Source organism: Heloderma suspectum, chromosome 4, assembly GCF_057233095.1.
Source record: "Heloderma suspectum isolate Gila_16-S chromosome 4, 16-S_ref, whole genome shotgun sequence".
Taxonomy (NCBI): domain Eukaryota; kingdom Metazoa; phylum Chordata; class Lepidosauria; order Squamata; family Helodermatidae; genus Heloderma; species Heloderma suspectum.
Window position 1 is genome coordinate 116,636,881 of NC_139461.1, and position 21,532 is coordinate 116,658,412.

Genomic DNA, 21,532 nt, shown 5'->3' on the forward strand with positions numbered 1-21,532 from the left:
TGCCTGCATGTGTAAAGGGGTATGTGCGCGTGTATGTACACACACACACACACACAGACACAAATATACATATAATATATATTCAATCATCAAAAATCTGCCAGTTTAAAAGACCAGACAATAAGGCTATCTCACGTTGGTCCAAACTTCACAAAGACAGGAAATTGGAAGCTAAGGCAGATGCCTTATCTGACATGCCCTGTAATCAGTCATGATGTTGTGCAATGTCACAAATTGTGCTTGCTTACAACCTACCCTCCATGCACCCACACTTTTACTGGGTCTTTCAGTCCCAAATCCAGATTGGGGGGATAGAGTGCCTGGGACCAGCAAAGATGCTCCACGTTATCCTGGTCCTGCATCTGAGCCTTACTGTATTTACTGTCTCCTTTAACGCAGCTGGGTCGAGAGCAGTACTACTGCTAATAATGGGGTGTGGTACATGTAGCTGTATTTCCTAGCAACAGTATGACTGATGATGTTGCCAGTAATGGTGAGAAATATCAAAGCAAGTTGGGGTGGGGGGTAGGGGAAATTGTTTCAAAGATTATTAGGAGGCTCAAAGAAAAAGGGGAACTTGGTAGTGTGGGGGTGGGGAACGTAATGATTTTGAGCAGAAAACGGTTGCTACATTTATTAAATTGAAGTATGTTTGTCGAGCAGTGCCTTCTCCCTGCTTAAAGTTACTCACAGAGACTTACAAAGAATATGAAGTTAGACAATTGAACTCACAAACCTGAACCCATACATATTTTCTAGGGTGAAGTGATATTGGGAAGATGCTGTCTGAAACAAATACGTAAGTAGTGTGCTGGAAGAGGCTGCTTAAGCCTTCCACTAATCGCTTGTTTTAATGGACAGCACCATACCACCACATTGTTTTATCTTCACCAAGCATCTCAAGATCCAAAGCAACCATGGGTAGGTCTTGGCAGTATGTGTGCTAGTGGAAATGTCAATATGGTAGAGAATGAATATTTCCCTTTCAGACTCCAAACATATTCTGTCACAACCAAACATCTCATATTAGAAAGCAACCCATAAAATCTTGCAGCATGCCTGCTGCTGGAAATCTCGGTGTGGTGTTGAATTTTTTTTGACTCATTCCTGTTGGTGCAATAGAAAAAACCAGAATAAAAAACTTGGATTACAATGTAATACAGGCTAACCTTGTAGTAACACACAAAAATAATATAAGAATGGTGAGGGATAAAAGAAGAGGGCTCCCTCTCACTGTTCAACCCATCCTGCAAGCTACTGGTATAAGCAACGAACACACATGGGTCACCTCACAGTCAGATTCCGCTAGCAATACAGTAAGGCTCAAATGCTTCATAAGGCAATAAAGGACCAGGACAAAGTGGAGCATCTTTGCTGAGATTTCAGAGCCCAAACTTGAGACCCAGTGATGTCATGGCGTGGCCCCCAGTGATGTCACAGGGGGCGGGCCCTGGTGACATCATTAAGCATGATACACTATGCATCAACCACAGTTGCTCAGAGCATGTAATTCAAATAAAAACCACAAAGTCTAACAAATGAGAAAACATTTCTCTGGCTGGAAATTAAGAGAGAAATCTTAGCTAAAAGGGGGTATTCCCAGGTCCGGCTGAAGTGAGGGGATCATTCCTTCACACCTGTTTAGCAAGCCTGGGTAGGAAACATAATCTAGGCTATTCACTTCTGCTAAGAAGTGTTTTAGTGCCCTCAGGCCAGTCACCAGGAGGCCATTGTAGGAAGAGGGTTTCCTAAACCCCATAGAACTCAATAGGACTTCCTTCTGAGTAGGTATGGTTAGGATACTCCTGCTGTAAAGCTTGACTGGTGGGGATCCCTCTCAGAATTATCCATAGCCCACTGAAGCTTCTTGTGTTGATCATTCTCTGTTCAAAGAAATCCAACTATTCTTTTCACAAAATGCCTCGATTCAGGTTGCAATTCAGCTACACTGGGACACTGCATCCAACTGCAACAATAAGGAAACCCAGCATGACCGCGTTTGTTACACATATAGCAATCACAACAGAAATGGTAGGATACTTGCCCCCATGCTACATCCTCGATTGGTAGGATTTTTACATTGTTTCCACCACTGTCAAAACACACCCAGTCATGTGAAGTGCTGTTCTTCTGCTGACATCTGCACAGTAGTACCTGCATGATGCTGAGATGAGTCCACAGCAAGCAGCTCCTTTTTTCTTTGCTCTTTTGCATCCTTTCTGTTGACAGTACAACAATCGCGACTGCCATATTAGTTCTAGGAAAAATAACAACCAACAAAAGCAATACAAAACAATACAATCATATAATTTCAGCCGGCCATCCCTGCCATAAAGTCTAAAAACACAGTTCATGAGGGGCACTGACCAATCCTGTTGAGCCTCAATGTTGCCTCACATGGACTGCACGTTCCCCACTGCAACACACCCTCAGCACCGCAGGGGGAAGATCAACTATGCTAAACTTCTGAGGAACTCCAGAACGTCCCAAAATAAAGTCTTTGAAACCTCTGCTCTGGTATGGAGATACCATCATGTGTATGCATGCTGGGAAACAGAGATGGATGATATATTTCAGCAGTATAAAGTCAACATATCTTTATTGCATCCCTTCATACAGCATTTTTGTTTAATTGAAGAAAATGTCCTTAGGGCTGAAGGATTTGATTTTTCACCTCTCTTTTATTTCCCAACAGTCAAGATCACACAAACACTCATTACCTCTAAACACAAACATAGTCCCATATTTTCAATCACCGAGGGTGAAATACTATGTATGTTTAGCCAGAAAAAAAGTCCTACAACTCCAGCATTCCCCAGCTGGGGAATGCTGGGAGTTCTGGGGCTCTTTCCTGGCTAAACATGCATAGCATTGCATCCTGATTCATTTTAGAAGCCCACTCTATCCATAAGTACCACCTTTCTGCAACTTTTTTTTTTTTTTAACAACCCTGATTGTGAGCACAGCAAAGCGATAAGGGGAGAAGAGTGATAAGGGGTAATTAATCCCATCCTATCAGTGCCAGCTTGTCCACTCATCCACACAAGCACAAAATTTTTCCAGCCAACTATGCAGGAAACACTGTTAAACTGAAAGATTCACCTCACTTTTCTCTCAGATAGGCAGCTTAATAAGAAATTCATATGTGCCATTATTGCTAAACTGTATTAAGTGACAGATCAGCCCTCAAGTCCTTATTCCAGCAGCTCGGGCTGGGAGATCCAGACAAGTTCCTCTCCCTGTCACAGATGCAGGAGGAATCCGCCATGTAATTTATTTTTAAAAGGGCTCCAGGTCAGTCAAGCTTCTCTGGATAAAAGCCAGCCTTTCATCTGGAAACCCTATATCCCGAATTGGTAGGCAAGGCTGCAGTTAGACGTGGGGAGCAGCGTGTGAAGGGAGGAAGCCTTCTGTACATTCTCAGAGACACGCTTGAGGGATTTCTGTTTTCCTTGCCGCTTCCCACAAACTATGCTCAGCTCTGTCCCTGAAAAAACAAGCACTGGGGCTCAACTGTCAAAATTATCACTGGAGGGTCACCTTCCTAGGCCTCGTCCTGGCCATTTTCTCTCTTTCATCATGTCTTCCTAGCTTCTTCCCTCTCTTGCCTTTTTCTCCCTCTTCCCTACTTTCTCCCCTTTCCTGCTCTTTTCTTTCTCTTTCCCTCTCTCTTTCCTTCCCACCCTTTCCCTTTGTGTTCTTCCTTTTCTCCATCCCCAGCTTTACCCTGAATGACCAAGGCCAGGCCAAGCCAAACCAGGCCCTGCTTTAACCTTCTACCACTGCCACGGTCCTGCCATGGTTGCTGGCTTTTTCCCTTCCCCCTTGCCCTGTCACAATACCCACCAGGCCAACCCAACAATACCCTCCTCGCTGCTGAGATTGGGCTGGCGAAAGGAGGGTGCGTGCCTGTAGATGCTGTTTGAGGGGACCAGACAGGAGAAGGAGGAGGATGGAGTGGAGCTGCCATGGTGCTTCTCACCTTGCACAGCCTTCCCTCCGTTCCCTTTCCAGGTGTGGTGGCATCCGCCGTTTCCATCACGTCCATGTCCTCCTGATTTGGAAAAAAATAAACCGCAGTCAGCAGAAAGCTCTCACCTGGAGATTCCTCCCTCCCCATCTTTCCCAGAGATTCAGGACAAGGCCTGGAGATTCCAGGCCAGGTCCAGAGGCCTGGCAATCCTAGCCACTGTGGGAACAGAAGCTTGTTCTGTTAGACTTTTGATCTGATTTAGCATGGCTCCTCCTAATTAATGTTCTTATATTAATTAGGATATATTTAGGAGAGCCAGTGTGGTGTAGTGGCTAGAGTGTTGGACTGGGAATCGGCAGATCTGGGTTCTAGTCCCCACTCGGCCATGAAGCTCACTGGGTGACTCTGGGCCAGTCACAGACTCTCAGCCCACCTACCTCACAGGGTTGTTATTGTGAGGATAAAATGGAGAGGAGGATTATGTACGCCACCTTGGGTTCCTTAAGGAGGAAAATAGGCAGGATATAAATGTAATAAATAAATAAATATTATTTTGTCTTGCTGACTCGTATGTTGCCTCAAAAAATACTTGCCCAATCTGCTCCCAGTTTGGCTTCGTCACTGTATTCTCCTTCAGTCAACCTTGTTTCCCACATATGCAGCCAATTACTACTAATGTATCATGGTCTCTCTAACCCCCAATAAAGCATACAGGGAAAGCAGAGAGTCAGTGTGCAGCTAGTTACTTGCTGCTCCACAGTGTTTGGCCAACCTGCAGTGGAAGAAGGTGGGGGCTCAAAGAACATTGGAAGTGTGGGGGCTACGTTGTAATGAATATAACATGAAAAACTGTAGAATAACATGGAGGGAGCAATCCTACCGGGATAGGCAGCCGCCTCCGAACTTGGAAGTGACCACCTATCCAATGCAGGGCAGGGGAAGCGTGGAGGGGATTGTCTGCTCTGTGCTTCAGCCGCCCTGCATTTGTGGCTAGACAGCCCATTTCAGCTATCTAGCCACAGGAAGTCGGAGCGGGAGAAGCAGCAGCTGGACAACATGTTGGATGTGTTGTACTAGCATTTCCAAGTTCCCCGCCCTGACATGCCCTCAAGAATGCCCCGTTTTCACCGCTCCACGTTCCTCTTCCGAGTGCGGAGCTGTTCCACACTGCCTATGAGGCAGCATGGGAGGGGGAGAAGGTTGGTTCTCAGGGAACCAACCTATCCTATGGCTGTCTAGCCGCTGACTAGCAACCATAGGATTGCGCCCTTCATTGGATTTTTCTCAAAAGATGCCAGATTATACCCTTACCACCAACCCCCAACAGTCAATGGATCAGAGTTTTTATTTTATTTTATACAAATAGAATTTTCGTACCGTATAATTGTAGACCATAGGAAAAGAGAGATGCCCACCTTAACTATAGAGCTGTTATATAGTAATTGCAGCTCTGTAATAACTGTAAATGTTGGTTTTGGTTTTGTAGCATTTTAAAAAAATTACAGGGTGGTGATAATTGATTTTTATTCTACATGTAGAATTCAATTCAGTTATCATCACCCTGGAAAGGCTGTAATATTACATTGTAAATCTGTATTACTAGCCATTCCACTTTTTCTGGTGTTCAGGCTGTGAATGCTGTTGCTTATGTAGCCAAAATAGCACCACCCATGCACAAGACGGAGGCATCAGCAGACATGGGGGAACCCCCAAATTGACAGAAGTACAAAAGTACAACTGCGAAAGATCTCTGGAAGAAAAACCCTAAAGGGGAGGGGACCCCAAAAACAGCTCAATGTGGACTGAGTGTACTCAGTGGCTGCGGAATGGTGACTGTGTTTGGGAGAGGAATGGAAAACCAGGTGGAAGGTGGAATGGAATGGAGTATCCTGGAGGATGGCACAGAACAGGAATACACACTTGTGCAAGTCTGTATTACAATTGTTCACAAATGCTTAAGCATGACTAATCCATTTGGTAGTACAACTGCTCCAGAAGGCATTACTCTTTTGTGGGTTCATACATGGATTTAAGTATGTTGATTAGGAGACCTTTCTCAGTTCTTGACAGGCCCATAGCCAGCCTAAAAGTTCAGGGGGGGGGGTATCAAAAAAGTAGGGAATAAGTTCATCTTGTTTGCAGGCCTTTTCAAGACAAAACTGTTTTTAATAATTTGTTCGTAAAAAAAAATAGGGGACAAAGTTGGGGGGCAGGCCCCCCCATAGTCCACCCCTGGCTATCCGCCTGGTTCTTACTCATTCCTTTATGTATATGTAAGCGTTTCAATCTGGAACCCTTGTAGATTGGAACCTAATCTGGAAGCACTTTTTAATAAAGGATGATGAATCAAATATGCATTTCTATCATGCTTAGATTATCATAAGTAAGCAAGCATTATAAATAGGTTAAGGGTGCAATCTTATGCATGTTTAGACAGAAAAAAAGTCCTACAACTCCCAGCATTCCCTGGCTGGGGAATGCTGGGAGTTGTAGGACTTTTTTCTGTCAAAACATGCATAGGATTGCACCCTAAATATTAGAAGTTCTTTAAAGTCAAATTATCTTCTACCAAACAATTAGACTTATGCACACATCTCTTAACTGAGAACATAATGTTCAGCATGATAAAATAAATATTTCTTCTACATGAGGTGCTCTGTTAGTAATAATCATCTAACAAATTTGTCTTAACTATGAGTTTGGATAATGTTCAGCTGTTTTCATTTCCATGGAGAGTTTCCTAGTACATGAAAGAGGACATTGAAGTTTTATTTCATATGGATTTTCCATATAAAGTTGCTCCATGGGTGTCATCACACGATGCAGAAATCCCACAACTGCACTGGGGCTTTCTGCCTCAGTTTCCTTTGCAGGATCATGACGTGTTCCATGTCCCCCCACCCCTTCCTTTCTCCTTGCCATCTCGCTTTTCTCCCTTTATCCAGGAATTTTATATGTCTCATTTATGCAGCCATAAAATGAATAGTTCTTCTTATTGTGGGTTTTTTTTTTCATGGAAAAATTGAAGAGGATCTGTTTATTACTAGTTTATTTCCATTTTAAATTAACCAGTGAAATTGCTTGGAAAGGACAAGAGAGGCACTGATGGTTGACGACGTCATGTACAGGAGCTGCAAACTTCCGTGAGTGACCAATATCAATCGCAGGATAAAAGCCCCATGTGATGACACCCCATATCATCTCTCTTGACTTGGGCATTCTACCTTCCCCGTGGCTTAAGCCAATATACCACAACTTGCAATATATTCATCTGATCTTAAATATTTCCATACATCTTGCAAATTTTATTTTTCAGCATCTTGGGCTAGAACCCTTTTTATTTGGGGCCTTTTGCAAAGATTGCCTGATAGAATTTGCACAACTCAGGCCCCTTCACAGAATGAAATATATATCCTCAAAATACCCTGACCATTGCAGGGATGGCATTGAGATGTAGAAAGTAATGAGTGAATTGCCCCAGCCACAGATGCCACTTTAGCAACTTCTCAGTAATTTCTGTGATGGGTGTAGTTTCAGTTCTCATTACTACAGAACTTACTGCCACATTGCTGTATCTGTTGACAGGCTGGTTTTCATTAGATTATCTGCACAATTTCAGGCATATGTGGCCATGAAGGGACTCAACACTGTATGCTTTGTTTAACTGTGGAATTACTTGATGAAAATATGTAATTGATGCGCTGATATTCATACATGGCCCAATCTGTCTTTAATAATCCAAGTTCTTCCATTTTCCTCCAACAGCAGGAAGTACCTTTTATGAATCTGAAACTGGCGTTGACAATTTGTGCAAGACTGGATCTTAATCAGGACTGAATATGTTGCATATTTTTCAAATAAATTGGTTGATTCTTCTGTGGAGCATTTTCAAAATGACAAATGTTCTCTTCCTAGCAATACATTGAGCATGTCTACCTTAGGTATTCTGTTTCCCCTGCCCCCCAGTATTAGTTACTTTTTCCAAACAGTGGTTACTTTTACTCCAAAGGTACTGTAATTCAGCATGAATTTGTGTTGATTTGGGATTAGTGCTTTTTAACTTGTTAATAAATGATTTGGAATTAGGAGTGGCGGTGGTAAAGTTTGGTGATGGAACCAGAATATTTCGGGTGGTTAAAATAAAAAGGGATTGTGAAGAGTCCCAAAAGGATCTGTCCAAACAGAATGGGCATTAAAATGGCAAATGTGGTTCGATGTAAGAAAGAATAAAGTGTCACATGTTGGGGCAAAAAATCCCAACTTCACATATACACTGATGGGATCTGAACTGACAGTGATTGACCGCTGTCTTTGGCTGATCATTTAAAAATTGTTTTTAGATATTTGTTGTCTGTGTGTGTGCTATCTGTTTATATGTTTTTATGTAGTGGTTTTTGTACTTTGTCTAATGCATTCTAATGGTTTTTAATTTTTGTGAACTGCCTAGAGAGCTTCAGCTATGGGGTGGTATGGAAATATAATAAATTAATGAAATGAATTACCAAGAAAGGGATCTTCGTATTGTGATGGATAGCTCAATGAAAATGCCAACCTACTGTGTGGCTGCTGTGAAAAAGGCAAATTCCATGTTGGGCATAACTAGAAAAGGAAATGAAAATAAATATGCCAGTATTATACTGCCCTTATACAAATGTATGGTGCTACCTCATCTCAGATACCATGTATGGGTCTGGCCACCACACCTCAAAAATATTATTGTAGAGTTGGAATAATGCAACCAAATGATAAAGTGGCTGGAGCAACTCCCCTATGAAGAGAATTTATAACTGCAACTGTTTAACTTAGAAAAATGGCGAGTAAAGGAGACATGATAGAGGCGTACAAAATTATGCAAGGTGGTGACATACAGGGATTGCCTTGGGGGTGTACAAGATTGTACTGGGCTTACACTTGGCCAAACACACATTGGAGATGGCAGTTCACAAAAACAGTGCTTCCATGTGAGCCTTTTGGCTCTGTGCTCTTCTGAGGTAACTGTGTGAAGACTATGCCATATCTTAATTGTCCCAAAGTCACACAGGATACAATTAACACAATTTACCTGATGAGATTTTGGCATGTTATACAAATAATAATTTGTCCAATTGCTCTGATGAATATTAAGTACAGTCAGATATGAGGCATAAAACTGGTGCCCTCAAATCCTGAAGCATGCAGAGAAGATCAATTTAGTGCCAATACTAATGTTCAGTAGCCCTCCTCGTTGTGCTGAATGTTTGGAAATGAGGAATTACGGGCTATGCTTTAATGTATGTAAAGTATTTGGGACTAAGATAATCAGGGTTCTAAATTGTACAGGGAGCCTTCAAAAGAATAGCCGTCTCCCCCCTGTAGAACTTCAGCCCTAGTTGGTGGAGGGCTGTGGGGCTGGGTCATTGTGTGTGAAGGAGAATGCCAAAATAGGTCTGCAGTCTACTAATGAAGCCACTTCAATAATTAAATAATCACAGAAATATCAAGTGAAAACGTACTGGAAGGTACAAAAAAAAATCAGTTCAGAAGTTGAGTAATGAAGGCATTTACTTCGAATCCTTGACTGAGTAGGACAAGAAGTGTTAATTAAACCAGATGAAGAAGAACATAGATTTAATTCTTACGAATTGACAAGAGCACCTTCTGGATTCTGCTTGTTCTAAGTCATTTTTACAGACTCCTCTCTTATAAAACATTAGAAGTAGAGTGGAGTGAGGTACTACCAGTAATGAGACTGTCATGTGTTCAGAACAGACAGTTTGAATTAAAAGTGGAACATCGTTTTACAAATAGATGGGTTTTTTAAAAAAAATTCAGACAAGTCAATAGTCCATGCAAAAGCAGAGATAAAAAGAATTACGAGGGAAAGCCCCCAACTTGTTTTGAGCAGGAACCAAAATTTGCTACGTTATGTACCCTAACCTCGGAGTAAATCATTTGACCATAGCAGGACTTCCACCCTTAACAAAGTTTATCTGGCCCTTGGTGGGACTAACACATTTGAATCAAGATAGATATTTTACCTATACTTTTGCTTGCAAGGAAACATATATTCAAGTAGGATGAGAAAGAGGAAGACGACGATAAACTTCTTACTATGGTTAGTCAAAATAATCAAGGAACCAAAGAAATGGCTACGGTAGGGAATTGGCTCTACTGAAGTACAGGGGACTCGGGGAGACCTGTGCACTCAGATTACTGTGACTTTGTGGCAGGGATGCAACCAATCTGGAGAAAATAATCTGTGGAAAATAAAAATCGAAGGCTAGAAAGATTAAGAACTTAACCCAGATATTACCATACTTAGGCACACACAACAGAGGAAAGACAGTTCTTTAGGGAGAAGGTTGCTTGTATTAGGTTGCCTTCTGCTTTGACTGGCCTAAACAGGATTATTGTTGTTGTTCAGTCGTTAAGTTGTGTCCGACTCTTCGTGACCCCATGGACCATAGCATGCCAGGCCTTCCTGTCCTCCGCTCTCTCCCGGAGTGTGCTCAAGTTCATATTCATTGCATCGGTGATGCTATCTAGCCATCTCATCCTCTGCCGTCCCCTTCTCCTTTTGCCTTCAGTCTTTCCCAGCATCAGGTCTCTTCGCATTAGGTGGCCAAAATATTTGAGCTTCAGCTTCAGTATCTGTCCTTTCAATGAGCACTCAGGGTTGATTTCCTTTAGGATTGACTGATTTGACCTCCTTGCAGTCCAGGGCACTCGTAAGAGTCTTCTCCAGAACCACAGTTCGAAAGCATCAATTCTTCGGCGCTCAGCCTTCCTTATAGTCCAGCTCTCACAGCCATACATTACTACTGGGAAAACCATAGCTTTGATTATACAGACCTTTGTCGGCAAGGTGATGTCTCTGCTTCTTACTATGCTGTCTAGGTTTGCCATAGCTTTCCTCCCAAGGAGCAAGTGTCTTTAAATTTCATGGCTGCAGTCACCGTCTGCGGTGATCTTGGAGCCCAAGAAAATAAAATCTGTCACTGCTTCCATTTCTTCCCCTTCTGTATGCCAGGAAGTGATGGGGCCAGATGCCATGATCTTAGTTTTTTTAATGTTGAGTTTCAAACCAGCTTTTGCACTCTCCACTTTCACCCTCAACAAGAGGCTCTTTAGATCTTCTTCGCTTTCTGCCATTAGGGTGGTATCGTCTGCGTATCTGAGGTTGCTGATAATTCTCCCGGCAATCTTAATTCCGACCTGTGATTCATCCAACCCGGCGTTTCTCATGATGTATTCTGCATATAACTTAAATAAGCAGGGCGACAATATGCAGCCTTGTCGTACTTCTTTCCCAATTTTGAACCAATCGGTTGTTCCATGTCTGGTTCTTACTGTTGCTTCTTGACCCTCGTACAGGTTTCTCAGGAGACAGGTAAGGTGGTCTGGTACTCCCATCTTAAGAATTTGCCACAGTTTGTTGTGATCCACACAATCAAAGGCTTTAGCGTAGTCAATGAAGCAGAAATAGACGTATTTCTGGAATTCTCTTGCTTTCTCCATGATCCAGCGAATGTTGGCAATTTGATCTCTAGTTCCTCTGCCTCTTCGAAACCCACCTTGTACTTCTGGTAGTTCTAGGTTCACATGCTGCTGAAGCCCAGCTTGTAGGATTTTGAGCATAACCTTGCTGGCATGTGAAATGAGCGCAACTGTACAGTAGTCTGAACACTCTTTGGCACCGCCCTTCTTTGGGATTGGAATGTAAACTGACCTTTTCCAGTCTTGCGGCCACTGTTGAGTGTTCCAAATTTGTTGGCATATTGAGTGCAGCACTTTAACAGCATTATCTTTTAGGATTTTAAATAGCTCAGGTGGAATACTGTCATCTCCGCTAGCTTTGTTGTTAGTAATGCGTCCTAAGGCCCACTTGACTTTGCTCTCTAGGATGTCCGGCTCAAGTTCAGTGACCACATTATCATGGCTATCAGGGACATTAAGATCTTTCCTGTAAAGTTCTTCTGTGTATTCTTTCCACCTTTTCTTAATCTCATTTGCTTCCGTTAGGTCCCTGCCTTTTTTGTCCTTTATCATGCCCGTCTTTGCACAAAATGTTCCCTTGATATCTCCGATTTTCTTGCAGAGGTCTCTAGTTTTTCCCATTCTGTTGTTTTCCTCGATTTCTTTGCATTGTTCATTTAAGAAGGCCTTCTTGTCTCTCCTTACTATTCTCTGGAACTCTGCATCCAGTTGGATATATCTTCCCCTTTCTCCCTTGCTTTTCGCTTCCCTTCTTTCCTCAGCTACTTGTAAAGCCTCATCAGACAGCCACTTGGCTTTCTTGCATTTCTTTTTCTTTGGGATGGATTGAGTTGCTGCCTCCTGAACAATGTCACGGACCTCCGTCCATAGCTCCTCAGGCGCTCTGTCTATCAGGTCTAATCCCTGAAATCTATTCCTCACTTCCACTGTATATTCATAAGGGATATGAATTAGGTCATACCTGAATGGTTTAGTGGTTTTTTCTACGTTCTTCAATTTAAGCCGAAATTTTGCAATAAGAAGCTCATGATCTGAGCCACAGTCAGCTCCAGGTTTTGTTTTTACTGACTGTATAGAGCTTCTCCATCTTTGGCTGCAAAGGATATAATCTGATTTCGATATTGACCATGTGGTGATGTCCACGTGTAGAGTCACCTCTTGTGCTGTTGGAAAAGAGTGTTTGCTATGATCAGCATGTTCTCTTGGCAAAACTCTATTAGCCTTTCTCCTGCTTCATTTTGTACACCAAGGCCATGCTTGCCTGTTATCCTGGTGATTCTTGACTTCCTACTTTAGCATTCCAATCCCCTGTGATGAAGAGGACATCTTTTTTTGGTGTTAGTTCTAGAAGGTGTTGTAGGTCTTCATAGAACCGATCAACCTCAGCTTCTTCAGCATCAGTGGTTGGGGCATAGACTTGAATTACTGTGATGTTGAATTGTTTGCCTTGGATTCGTACTGAGATCATTCTATCGTTTTTGAGATTGTGCCCCAGTACTGCTTTTCCCACCCTTTTGTTGACTATGAGTACTTCTCCATTTCTTCTAAGGGATTCTTGCCCACAGTAGTAGATATGATGGTCACCTGAATTAAATTCGCCCATGCCTGTCCATTTTAGTTCGCTGATTCCCAAGATGTCCTTTCCCAAGATGTCCTTCCCAAGATGTCAGCTGAGTGTCCTTTCGGCTTTGGCCCAGGCACTTCACTCTTTCTGGCGCTACTTGGAAATACCCTCTGCTATTCCCCAGTAGTATATTGGACACCTTCCGACCTGAGGGGCTCATCTTCTGGCGTCATCTCTTTTAGCCTTGTGATAGGTTCCATGGGGTTTTCTTGGCAAGAATACTGGAGTGGGTTGCCATTTCCTTCTCCAGTGGACCACATTTTGTCAGAACTCTCCGCCATGACCAGTCCGTCTTGGGTGGTCCTGCACGGCATAGCTTATGCCTTCACTGAGTTACGCAAGCCCCTTCGCCACAACAAGCCAGTGATCCATGAAGGGGCTAAACAGGTTACTTTTAGTGATATATCATGCCCTAACTATACCAATTAATAGGGAGGAGAGGATCAAGGGAGAGGAACAGAAAGGATAAGCAAAGCTAACTGGGATTAGAGTCTAGCTCTGCTGGGCCAAGCTCCATGTGCTGCGTCCTCTTCCGGTCACGCTGACTGGTATGTGGGCAGAGATTGAGCCAAACCAGAGAGAATGAACATGGGGATTGCTATCTGGCAGAGTTAGAACAATAAAGTTTCTTTCTCTGGTGATTATTTTATTTTATTTTTTTTTTATTTAAAACATTTGTATCCCGCCCTATATCATTAAGATTACTCTTATGTATAAGAGGCTATAAAAGTAATCCCCAAAGCTTACATAAATAGAACAAAAGCTAAGATCAGCACCTTGGCGCTCCAGCCAGGTTACTCAGGAAGGAAGAAATACGCAGATATTTCTAGACTTCATGGCTCTTAATAACTGTAGCTTAGCGACCAGAGGTAGAGACACTCGAAGTTTGATGTGTTTCCCTCTAGAGGTTCTCCCTCTCCCTAATCTCATCAGGTATCTTTGGGTGTGGTAGGCAGCATCTGGCATCTGGCACAGACGAAGGCAGGTGCATTTGTTTAGGAGACACTGATTTTGCCATGGGGAGAATCCTAACTGAACAGATACGTCATGCTAACTCCATTAGTGCACTCTAGTGTTCCCATCCTGTGCTCTGCTGCAGCTGCTGTTGACAAGGAGAGAAGAGAGAAGAAGCCAACTGGGCCCATCACATAAGCATGCCAGTGCTGCCTGGCAGTGGCAGCCTGGGAGGGGGGCTTGAGCCCTGCCACCCCCTGAAATTTATGCCAGAGCGGGAGATTCATGTCACTTGGATGTATGCCATGAAGTTCAAAGCCTCTTCCCCATGCTGACTGGGGGGTTTCACAAAAGGAAAAAGGCACTGTTCCCCATTTCTCACCCTCCAGAAGCATCCTACCTGCTATACAGCAAAAGTGCTCAGATTCCAAACAGAAGTCTTTCATGTTATATTGCACACGGAGGGAAGATTTCAAGAGAGTGGGAAAGAAAAAAAGGTGTTCTTTTGCCTTCCCTTCACAGATGTACCCCCTCCCCTTCCACAAGCTATGAACAGCACAACCAGGCTCATGTCCTAGGCTGTCGGGAGATCTGAAGATTCCTGTTAGGAGCGACGGATACACTTAGGGTGGCTGTGTCCTACTTTGCAGAGGACGGTCCTCTATTTGAAGGGCTGTCAGAGGACACTCCTCTATTGAAGGCATCCCATCTTTGAAGAGCTGTCCAGTTCTGGTTTGAAGGTTTAAAAAAACTTAAGAAGGGAAAGCAGAAGCCTAGAAGTTAACACACCAACAGTTAGCAGCTGGACAGCTAGCTAAACAGGCACACAGGTTACAGCGCACATTCACCTATGGTGAAAAGTATTGTATTTCTATTTACATTATAGTGATTATTTCTACATTTGCATCTATACATGCATCTATACATGTAAAACAGCACATGCAAGTTGTATGCAAATCAGTATCCTCTTTTGTCTCCTTGGGGTTGGGGGGGGCGATGCATAAGTGGCTACCTGAACTGCACCATTTTGTGGTGGGTTGCTGCTGTTTAAATAGAAATAAATGCACACCCTAGCAAACTGTAAAATTAAGGAATCACCACTAGGTGGAAACATGCAGCAAGGAAAGTGTTTCCTATGAAGTAAAGGGGGGCGGGGGGGGGACACGGTTTCCAAATACAATAAGTAAAATAAAAGAGCCATCATTCTTTTTCACTAGTTCTGCTTAGTTCCTACAAAGAGCACTAAAAGTGGCTCAACCAACACAGGTCAATGACTATTTCATTTAACTCCTCTAATATCTTCTAAACATTTCTAAGGAGGAGAGAAGACAAGAAATGGAAAGTTCCTGTAAGATTTCCCATTAGCTGTAGCAGTACTTAATTGCATTTTCACCTTTATACACATCTATATATATGCAGAATTAGAACATGCCAAGCATAATAGTTTGTGAAGTCTCATGGGCTCTGTATTCAGCCGTAGGAGTGAGACACCTTTTTAACTACTTACATTTTCTCAAAGGGTTTTAAAACTTCACCTTACACAATCTATAAATCTGAATTGTTTAGGGAGCAATACTATGGCCTCAATCCTAAAGGAAATCAACCCTGACTGCTCATTGGAAGGACAGATACTGAAGCTGAAGCTCAAATATTTTGGCCACCTAATGTGAAAACTCCCTGGAAAAGACCCTGATGCTGGGAAGGATTGAAGGCAAAAGGAGAAGGGGATGGCAGAGGATGAGATGGCTAGATAGAATCACCGATGCAATGAATATGGACTTGAGCACACTCCGGGAGAGAGCGGAGGACAGGAAGGCCTGGCATGCTATGGTCCATGGGGTCACGAAGAGTCGGACACGACTGAACGACTAAACAACAACAACTATGGCCACTAGACACTGTCTAGAGGGCCATAGGATATGCTCTTTTCCAGGAACCGACCTCAGAGCCTGTGCGAAGAAAACTGACCTCCCCCCACTTCTGTGGAGAAGCCCCGTCATCCGTGCTCAGAAGAGGAGCGTGGAGTGACTGAAAAGGGGCTGGGCTGGAGGCATTCCAGGGCGGGGAGAGCGGAGCTGTGTGTATGACACATCCCATTCAGCCTCCTTTCCCGGTTGCCCCCCCGCAGCCTAGTGGAAAATAGCAGGTCAGAAGAGGCGCGGAGGGAACGATCTCCCCCCCCCCCTCCCCGTGCCTCTCCTGCCTTGCTTTGGATAGGAGGTTGCCTCCAGGTTTGGAGGCGGCCGCCTATCTTGATAGGATTGCACCCTTAATCATACAATAGTTTGGCAACTAATCTTCCTTCCACTGTTCATTTCAGTGTCTGATTCTGTTCTGTTACTGATGTTTAACATATTTGGACATGACAGTGGTAAAAAAATCCCTTTGCTTTATTCCACATGTTTCCAATAATATAAAAAAATAAGAGAATTCAAGCATGATTATCATGAGTTGTATGCATTTCTTACAAAATATCTTAATTTGAACCATTGCAAGCCTGTGAGTGGGTGTAGAACATTAGAAAGCATTGTAAAAAGATACCATAAATGTGTGTGTGTGTGTGTGTGTGTGTGCGCGCGCGCACGCGTGTATGCTCCAGAAATATGGGGTTATTCTTACATTACTTTTTCCAGTACAAAGATTTATATTCTCACTGGTTAATAGCAAGTGAAAAATAACATGAGAATGAGAAAACGTAGCTGGTTAAATTTGCATACATTTCCATATGATCCAAACAATAGTTCTGAAGCAACAAAGTGTGTGTGTGTGTGTGTGTGTGTGAAAATCTGCTGCCCAATTCATTGGGACATCTTTTCAATTGATTGGTGGTTTAAAAAAATACTTTTAATCTAACCAATGAAGCAGTGAACATCGTAGCCCTAAACTTGACACTTTCTGACTAAATATTTGCTATACTGGCAGTGGCATAAATAGATTATTTTTTTCTTATGGGAAAACTTATTTTAAAATGAGATTCAGGGCCAAAAAAGGCATTGGGCAGTATCTAACGCTGCTGCTCCCTTGCACAATTAACATTGCGCTAGTGTAAATGACCTTCAGCGCAACACCAATAGCTTATGCTGGCATGATGAGTTTTGCACTAGAGGTCACTTACACTACTGCAGTGTCAATGGCATAAATAGCGTGGCAGCATTGTTTTTGTTTTGTTTTTAAAAGCAGTCATGTTGGGAGGGCTCCCATTTTGATCAGAGCAGTAGCACTGAGGGAAGGTATCTTTAATCCTTCTCTCCAGTCTAAATTGCTCCCTGAAGCTGACATTTTCCTGCTGGGTGTGGGTGTGGGAACCCAGCAGTGTGTTTGGGGGAGAAAGGATGTAGAACAAGGAAAATTGCAGACATAAAAGGTTAAACTCTGACTCAGATCAAAACCAGAGGCCTTTTTGGCAATTCTGCTCCTCGGCTGTCAGAATCAGCCATACTAGCAGGGCTCAGATAAAGACACCCTTGACAACCAACCACTGTTCATTTACTATCCCATATTCCAACCATTCTGGAGTGCTTTGCAATCCATTCCACTTAAATTTGTTTCAACATCAGTTCTGTAACAGCATTTTGGATAGAGCTTACGGTATGCCTCGTCTGGCGCAGAGTGGTAGGCGGCAGTATTGCAACCAAAACTCTCCCCACGACCTGAGTTCGATCCCAGCGGAAGCTGAGTCTCAGGTAGCCAGCTCAGGTCGACTCAGCCTTCCATCCTTCCGAGGTTGGTAAAATGAGTACCCAGCTTGCGGGGGGAAAGGTAGTCAGTAGAGCCCAGTATGGCCTCTACTGGCAGATGAGAGCCAGTGCATTGTAGAGGCTATTGTGTTGGACTGGGAGTTGAGAGATCCAGGTTCTAGTCTCCACTTGGCCATGAAGCTCACCGGGTGACTTTAGGCCAGTCACAGACTCTCAGCCCAATGCACCTCACAGGGTTGTTGTTGTGAGGATAAAATGGAGAGGAGGAGAATCATGTACACCACCTTGGGTTCCATATGGAAGAAAAAGGCAGGATATAAATGTAACAAACAAACAATACTAAGGGTGCAATCCTATGCATGTTTAGACAGAGAAAACTCCTACAATTCTCAGCATGCCCCAGTCAGCCATGCTGGCTGGGAAATGTTGGGAGTTGTACGACTTTTTTCTGTCTAAACATGCAAACGATTGCACCTTAAATGAATTAGAACAGGGAAGGCATTTAGATAAGGATGGCTATTTCTCAATGTTGCTAAAAACATTAGTAGGCCAAGGCTCTAAAATCTGATTACAAATGACTCTGAAGTTTGTTTACAGCAGTAAGCTGTTGTTTCTATCATAGTGAAATGTGATGTAAAACAGTATTTTATTGTACTCCTATCTACCAGTGAAAGCAAACATTTGAACAACACAAAAGTCTACTTTAGGCAGAAACAGTATTTCTTAGTCCTATGTTACCCAGAAACTGGAATTCATCATCAGATGCTGATTAAAGAAAAGGCATCGTATCCATTTTGTTCATTCCAGAGGAACTTTGGGGGCTACATTCAATGTTGTGCAAGCAGGAGTCTCCTTTCTGCACTCCCCCCTGCCCTCTGTATCTTCTGCATGTCTCCCAAATCTACTCTGGCGTGTCCCCTGACCCCTCAGACCAGATTTGGGGTGTGTGCAGTGCGGAGGGAGAATCCGTTCCACCATCAGTGTCTGTTCCATTTGTGGATGGTCATTGTTGCATACAGCTCTATTGTTTTTTTAAAATAGAGCAGGTGAAAGCAAATTAAAGTTAAAATTGATCATACAGAATACAACATTTTAATTAAATCAGGAAGTTTGGTTCTATTTGTTTAGAGTCAAAATCAATATGGCTGAGTTGGTATTTGAACTTGAAATGTAGATTTGTGCCCAGAATGCCTGCACCAAGTTTCATACTGATATTTCAGTGTTCAGCAGCTTATAACTAGAATGATGGAACTCCCTGCAATGTTTGTAAGTAAAACAAACAAACAAAACCCTAGCACATCACAGAGATTCTTGCATAGCCTGCTTTCTGGATGGGGACGTGACCTTTGACAGACTCGAGCCCCACCATCACTCTGCTTAGAATTAAACATTGGTTGGAGCATGTTAGGAAACTGTTTGCACAGTCTGGGTAGAAGGGTGCGACCAGATTCTGGGTGGGGTTGCACTCCCTCTGAAAGACCAGGTTTGCAGCTTAGGTATTCTTCTGCAGTGGCCTGGAGTACCTTTTACCAGCTTAGGCTGAAATGCCAAATATGACCCAACCCAGAGATAGCAGACCTAGCCTCACCTATGCATGCACCAATTACATCCAGACTAGACTACTGTAACACGCTCTATGTGGGGCTGCCTTTGAAGTCAACTTAGAAATTTCAACTGGTACAGATTCATGTAATGCAGCCATTTAGGTACTCATTAGGGCTAGGTGGTCAGAACATATTACACCAATTCTGTACCGGTTGCACTGGTTACTAGTGCATTTCTGAGCCTGTTTGAAAGGCCTGCATTTCAAAGTGCAACTCCCATCTGCCCTAGCAAGTATACCCAATGGTGAGGGGTGACAGGACTTGTAGACCAAAACACCTGGAGGGCCACAAGTCTCCTACCCCTGATTTAGGTTTGTCAAACCCAGCACTTTGAAAATGGCTTGGGACCAGATTTGAAGGACCACCTGCACCTGCATGAATCTGCCTATGCCTTGAAATCAGTATTGGAGGCCCTGCATAATGATCTGCCATTAAAATTGGTTAGACTGGCAAGCACTAGGGACAAGGCATTCTCAGTAGTGGCCCCTACTCTGTGGAACTCCCTCTCAAAGGGTGTGTGATTGGCTGCTTCAGTCTTGGCATTTGAAAAAGCTTTGAAGATCTATTTCAAGAGGCATTTAACTGATATTTTATTGGATATGCTGCTGATTTATTGCACTGGTTTGTGAAACTTGTTTTGTGCTGGCTGAATCATATTTTAAACTATTGTTTATTTGTGGATTTTTGAATGTCTATGCTTTAATATGTTATACTAACGTATTTTGAGGCAACTCAAAAATATTATTAAATGCTTTCAAACACACAGCATTTCACATCTCACCCCCATCCCTATTTTGGTTGTTTAATTGTTCTTGTTTACAATGCATCTGTATATTATAGCATGTCCCTGTTTGGGGGTCCTTGGCCCTAGTAGAGTATAACCCCTATTTTGGCCTTTCGGTGGCGAAGCTTTTACTAGAATTTTGTTAATGCGAGTTGCTAGATTTGCCATTCTTCAAGATTCAGTCCCATACTTCAGGTCTGTAGAAGTAAAAATGTCAAAGGCCATTTTTTTAAGAACAATTTTTTATCTGAAATGCAACAATAACAAACAAAAAACAAAAACAAAAAAGAGGGGGAAGCACAAGAGAGAGAAAAAAAGAAACAAAAACACATAAATTAACTTATCCATGCAGAATAATAATTTTATTGTTGTTGTTCAGTCCTTCAGTCGTGTCGGACTCTTCGTGACCCCAAGGACCATAGCATGCCAGGCCTTCCTGTCCTCCGCTCTCTCCCGGAGTGTGCTCAAGTCCATATTCATTGCATCGGTGATGCTATCTAGCCATCTCATCCTCTGCCATCCCCTTCTCCTTTTGCCTTCAATCTTTCCTAGCATGAGGGTCTTTACCAGTGACTTTTCTCTTTGCATTAGGTGGCCAAAATATTTGAGCTTCAGCTTCAGTATCTGTCCTTCCAATGAGCACTCAGGGTTGATTTCCTTTAGGATTGACTGATTTGATCTCCTTGCAGTCCAGGGCACTCGTAAGAGTCTTCTCCAGAACCACAGTTCGAAAGCATCGATTCTTCGGCGCTCAGCCTTCCTTATGGGCCAGATGCCATGATCTTAGTTTTTTTAATGTTGAGTTTCAAACCAGCTTTTGCACTCTCCACTTTCACCCTCAACAAGAGGCTCTTTAGATCTTCTTCGCTTTCTGCCATTAGGGTGGTATCGTTTGCGTATCTGAGGTTGTTGATAATTCTCCTGGCAATCTTAATTCCGACCTGTGATTCATCCAACCTGGCGTTTCTCATGATGTACTCTTCATATAAATTAAATAAGCAGGGCGACAATATGCAGCCTTGTCATACTCCTTTCCCAATTTTGAACCAATTCGTTGTTCCATGTCTGGTTCTTACTGTTCCTTCTTGACCCTCATACAGGTTTCTCAGGAGACAGGTAAGGTGGTCTGGTACTCCCATCTCTTTAAGAATTTGCCATGGTTTGTTGTGATCCACACAATCAAAAGCTTTAGCGTAGTCAATGAAGCAGAAATAGACGTTTTTCTGGAATCTAATTTACGTCACCCTTAATACAAAAAGGAGGATTTAACATTTCTACTTCAAATATATATGTTAATGTATGCAGTCCACATATCTAGATAAGCATGCATATGAGACTGATGGCTGTAGGAGACATGCTCAAAAGTAGCAAGAGCAACAAGATCTTCAGTCCACTGAATGATGGGTGGTGAGTGTTTAC